Here is a 6,848-nt window from a genome sequence, read left to right on the forward strand (position 1 = left end):
CTACTATAAACCTATACTTTTTCTATTTAGATTCATAAAATAGAGTTCAATATGAAACCATAGCAATTTGATTCACTCAAAACGGATTTAAAATGAAGAAGTTATGGGTAAAACAAGATTGGATAATTTTTCTCATTTTAGCTACGTGAAAATTGGTAACAAATCTATTCCTACCATAACTTAATCAACTTGTATTGTATATTATGTAATCTTGAGATACCATAGACACGTATACAATGTTTCGACCTATCATGTCGACACATCTATATATATTTCGGAACAACCATAGACACTCTATATGTGAATGTTGGAGTTAGCTATACAGGGTTGAGGTTGATTCCAAAATATATATAGTTTGAGTTGTGATCAATACTGAGATACGTATACACTGGGTCGTGGATTGATTCAAGATAATATTTATCGATTTATTTCTGTACATCTAACTGTGGACAACTAGTTGTAGGTTACTAACGAGGACAGCTGACTTAATAAACTTAAAACATCAAAATATATTAAAAGTGTTGTAAATATATTTTGAACATACTTTGATATATATGTATATATTGTTATAGGTTCGTGAATCAACCAGTGGCCAAGTCTTACTTCCCGACGAAGTAAAAATCTGTGAAAGTGAGTTATAGTCCCACTTTTAAAATCTAATATTTTTGGGATGAGAATACATGCAGGTTTTATAAATGATTTACAAAATAGACACAAGTACGTGAAACTACATTCTATGGTTGAATTATTGAAATCGAATATGCCCCTTTTTATTAAGTCTGGTAATCTAAGAATTAGGGAACAGACACCCTAATTGACGCGAATCCTAAAGATAGATCTATTGGGCCTAACAAACCCCATCCAAAGTACCGGATGCTTTAGTACTTCGAAATTTATATCATATCCGAAGGGTGTCCCGGAATGATGGGGATATTCTTAAATATGCATCTTGTTAATGTCGGTTACCAGGTGTTCACTATAGGAATGATTTTTATCTCTATGTATGGGATGTGTATTGAAATATGAAATCTTGTGATCTATTATTATGATTTGATATATATAGGTTAAACCTATAACTCACCAACATTTTTTTTGACGTTTTAAGCATGTTTATTCTCAGGTGATTATTAAGAGCTTCCGCTGTCGCATACTTAAATAAGGACGAGATTTGGAGTCCATGCTTGTATGATATTGTGTAAAAACTGCATTCAAGAAACTTATTTTGTTGTAACATATTTGTATTGTAAACCATTATGTAATGGTCGTGTGTAAACAGGATATTTTAGATTATCATTATTTGATAATCTACGTAAAGCTTTTTAAACCTTTATTGATGAAATAAAGGTTATGGTTTGTTTTAAAATGAATGCAGTCTTTGAAAAACGTCTCATATAGAGGTCAAAACCTCGCAACGAAATCAATTAATATGGAACGTTTTTAATCAATAAGAACGGGACATTTCAAACAGCTGAACATGAGGTAGCGTAGATGGATTGAACTGTTGAACGATTACGACTTTGAGATTCGATATCACCCGGGGAAGGCGAATGTGGTAGCCAACGCTTTGAGTAGAAAGGACAGAGAACATATGCGGGTAAAAGCTATGAATATAATTATTTGTACTAATCTTACTACTCAAATAAAGGAGGCGCAGTATGGAGTTTTAAAAGAAGGAAATTTAAAGAATGAAATACCTAAAGAATCAGAAAAACATCTTAATATTCTGGAAGATGGAACCCGATATAGGGCTAAAAGAATTTGGGTACCAAAGTTTGGAGATGTAAGAGAAATGGTACTTAAGGAACCACATAAAACTAGATATTCAATACATCTTGGAGCGGGGAAGATGTACAAAGATCTCAAGAAACACTTTTGGTGGCCGGGTATGAAAGCCGATATTGCTAAATACGTAGGAGAATGTTTGACGTGTTCTAAGGTCAAAGATGAATATCAAAAACCATCAGGTCTACTTCAACAACCTGAAATCCCGAAATGGAAATGGGAAAACATTACCATGGATTTCATTACTAAATTGCTAAGGACTGCAAGTGGTTATGATACTATTTGGGTAATAGTCGATAGTCTCACCGAATCAGCACACTTTTTGCCAATGAGAGAAGATGATAAAATGGAGAAGTTGGCACGTTTATACTTGAAGGAAGTCATCTCCAGACATGGAATACCCGTCTCTATTATCTCTGATAGGATGGCAGATTTGTTTCAAGATTCTGGCAGACGTTACAACAAGCATTGGGGACTCGTCTAGACATGAGTACTGCCTATCACCCACAAACTGGTGGGAAAAGTGAAAGGATGATATAGACCCTTGCAGATATGCTACGAGCATGTGTCATTGATTTCGGAAACAGTTGGGATCGACATCTACCGTTAGCAGAATTTTCCTACAATAATAGTTACCATTCGAGTATTGAGATGGCGCCGTTTGAGGCACTTTATGGTAGAAAGTGCAGGTCTCCGATTTTTTGAAGTGAAGTGGGGGATAGACAGATTACGAGTCCAGAAATTCTCCAAGAAACTACATAGAAAATCATTTAAATTCAACAACGATTGAAAACTGTCCAAAGTCGACAAAAGAGCTACGCGGACAGTAAAAGAAAAGATATAGAATTTGAAATTGGTGACATGGTCATGCTTAAGGTATCACCTTGGAAAGGTGTTGTTCGATTTGGTAAACGGGGGAAACTAAATCCAAGGTACATTGGACCATTCAAGATTATAGATCATGTCGGACCAGTAGCTTACCGACTTGAATTACCTCAACAACTCGCCGGCATACATGATACTTTTCACGTATCGAATTTTAAGAAATGCTTAGCTAAAGAAGATCTCACTATTCCTTTAGACGAAATTTAAATCAATGAAAAACTTCAATTCATTGAAGAACCTGTCGAGATAATGGATCGTGACGTTAAAGGACTTAAGCAAAACAAAATACCAATCATTAAGGTTTGATGGAATGCTCATAGAGGACTCGATTTCACCTGGGAGCGTGAAGATCAAATGAAGAAGAAATACCCACACTTATTTCCAGATGATGCGTCAACACCTCCAACTGCTTAAAATTTCGGGACGAAATTAATTTAACGAGTAGGTACTGTAGTGACCCGAACTTTTCCATGATTATATATTATAAGAGATTAATATTTACATGAATAAATGTTTCCAACATGTTAAGCAATCAAACTTGTTAAGACTTGATTATTTGAAATGAGTTTCATGTAGACAATTGACCACCCAGGTTGACCGGTGATTCACGAACGTTAAAACTTGTAAAAACTACATGATGATATATATATATATATATGGATATATATATATATATATATAGTTAACATGAAATTATGATAAGTAAGTATCTCATTAAGTATATTAACAATGAGATATATACATGAGAATGAAACTGTTGAATTAAGAAACTCGAAACGGTATATATAACGATTATCGTTATAACAACGTCTTACTAAATACATATGTATCATATTAAGATATTGTTACACTATATTTAACATTATAAAATGATAATTATATATATCATTAAGTATGTTAACAATGAACTACATATGTAAAACAAGACTACTAACTTAAGAATTTCGAAACGAGACATATATGTTACGATTATCGTTGTAACGACATTTTAATATATATATATATATCACATTAAGATAAATTCATACATCATAAAATCATGATAATGTAATAATTTAACACCTCATTAGATATAATAAACATTGGGTTAACAACATTAAATGAGATCGTTAACTTAAAGGTTTCAAAACAACACTTACATGTAACGACTAACGATGACTTAACGACTCAATTAAAATGTATATACATGTAGTATATTAAGATGTATTAGTACACTTTTGAAAGAATTCATGACACATATCAAAGTACTTCAACTTAACAAAAATGCTTACATTTACATTCTCATTCATTTTCATCAACAATTCTACTCGTATGCACCCGTATTCGTACTCGTACAATACACAGCTCCTAGATGTACATACTATTGGTATATACACTTCAATGATCAGATCTTAGCAGCCCTTAATGAGTCATAAAACATGTGGGAAACATTCTTTGTAATCTACTATGAATTATTTAGCAAGATTACAAAAATATTGTTAATCATTCATGACTTAATTACAAGAAAACAAACTTACACATCCTTTATATCTAATCCATATATCACGACCTAAAACACATACAAACACCTTCATTCTTCAATTTTCTTCATCTAATTGATCTCTCTCAAGTTCTATCTTCAAGTTCTATCTTCAAGTTCTAAGTGTTCTTCATAAATTCTATAAGTTCTAGTTTCATAAAATCAAGAATACTTTCAAGTTTGCAAGTCTACTTCCAAGCTTTCTAATCCACTCCAAGTAATCATCTAAGATCAAGAAACCTTTGTTATTTATAGTAGGTTATCATTCTAATTCAAGGTAATACTCATATTCAAACTTTGATTCAATTTCTATAATTATAACTATCTTAATTCGAGTAGAAAATCTTACTTGAACTTGTTTTCGTGTCATGATTCTACTTCAAGAACTTCCAAGCCATCGAAGATCCTTTGAAGCTCAAGTTTATTTTTAATTATTTCCAGTAGGTTTACCTACTAAACTTGAGGTAGTAATGATGTTCATAACATCATTCGATTCATATATATATATATATATATATATATATATATATATATATATATATATATATATATATATATATATATATATATATATATATATATATATATATATATATAACTATCTTATTCGAAGATTTAAACTTGTAATCACTAGAACCTAGTTTAGTTAATTCTAAACTTGTTCGCAAACAAAGTTAATCCTTCTAACTTGACTTTTAAAATCAACTAAACACATGTTCTATATCTATGTGATATGCTAACTTAATGATTTAAAACCTGGAAACACGAAGAACACCGTAAAATCGGACATACGCCGTCGTAGTGAAACCGGAGGATGTTTTGGGTTAGATAATTAAAAATTATGATAAACTTTGATTTAAAAGTTGTTCTTCTGAGAAAATGATTTTTCTTATGAACATGAAACTATATCCAAAATTCATGGTTAAACTCAAAGTGGAAGTATGTTTTTCAAAATGGTCATCTAGACGTCGTTCTTTCGACTGAAATGACTACCTCTTATAAAATTGACTTGTAACCTGTATTTCCGACTATAAACTTATACTTTTTCTGTTTAGTTTCATAAATTTCAGTTCATTATGAAACCATAGCAACTTGAATCACTCAAAACGGATTTAAAACGAAGAAGTTATGGGTAAATTGGATAATTTTTCTTGTTGTAGCTACGTGAAATTTGTAACAAATCTATATTAACCATAACTTAACTAAATTTTATTGTATTATACATGTACTCTAACATATTATGTAACCTTGATAGACCATAGACACGTATGCAATGTTTTGACATATCATATTGACGTCATCTATATATATTATTTGGAACAACCATAGACACTCTATATGCGGTAATGATCGAGTTAGCTATACAGGGTTGAGGTTGATTCCAAAATAATATATATACTTTGAGTTGTGATCGAGTCTGAGACTTGTATGCACTGGGTCGTGGATTTATTCGAGATAATATATATATTGATTTATTTCTGTACTACTAACTGTGGACAATTATTTGTGGACTACAAACGTTGGACTATCAACTTAACAAACTTTAATCGTTAAAACATAATAAAATATAGTATAATTATATTTCGATCATACTTTGATATATATATATATATATATATATATATATATATATATATATATATATATATACATATTTATTATAGGTTCGTGAATCGACCAGTGGCCAAGTGTTATTTTCTGACGAAGTGATAATCTGTGAAAGTGAGTTATAGTCCCATTTTTACTATGTAATATTTTGGGATGAGAATACATGCAGTTTTGTAAATGTTTTACAAAATAGACACAAGTAATTGAAATTACATTCTATGTTGGATTATGAATACCGAATATCACCCTTTTAGCTTGGTAACCTAAGAATTAGGGAACAGACACCCTAATTGACGCGAATCCTAAAGGTAGATCTACGGGCACTAACTCCCCCCATACTGGAAAATGGTATGCTTTAGTACTTCGAGTTATTAATACCGATGGATTTCTGTTTTGGGGATATTCTATATGCATTTTATTAATGTAGGTTACCAGGTGTTCAACATATGAATGGTTTTTATGCAGTTCGCATGTTATTGAAAAAAGAAAATGGAAATCTTGTGGTCTATTATTACGATTTGATAAATATATAGGTTAAACCTATAACTCACCAACATTTTTGTTGACGTTTAAAGCATGTTTATTCTCATGTGATTATTAAGAGCTTCCGCTGTTGCATGCTAATTTAAGGACAAGATTGGACTCTGCATGCTTGTATAATAATGTTTTAAAACTGCATTCGAAGACTTAAGTTGTTGTATAATATTATTGTAAACCAATATGTAATGTTCGTGTGTAAAACGTTATCTTTTAGATTACCATTTCTTGATAATCTACGTTATGGTTTTTGAACCTTTATCGATAAAATAAAGGTTATGGTTTGTTTTAAAAATGAATGCAGTCTTTGAAAAACGTTTCATATAGAGGTCAAAACCTCGCAACGAAATCAATTAATATGAAACGTTTATAATCGATATGAACGGGACATTTCACATGTTGCATTCTTGATGCCATGAAGTGTGCAACATTTACTTTCGTAGAGTTCAGAAGACACCATATGAAAGTGACTTCATTTGCATCCAGTCGATCCAGTAGTTTCCCATTTCCGTAAACA

Source organism: Rutidosis leptorrhynchoides, chromosome 1 (assembly GCF_046630445.1).
Source record: "Rutidosis leptorrhynchoides isolate AG116_Rl617_1_P2 chromosome 1, CSIRO_AGI_Rlap_v1, whole genome shotgun sequence".
Classification (NCBI taxonomy): domain Eukaryota; kingdom Viridiplantae; phylum Streptophyta; class Magnoliopsida; order Asterales; family Asteraceae; genus Rutidosis; species Rutidosis leptorrhynchoides.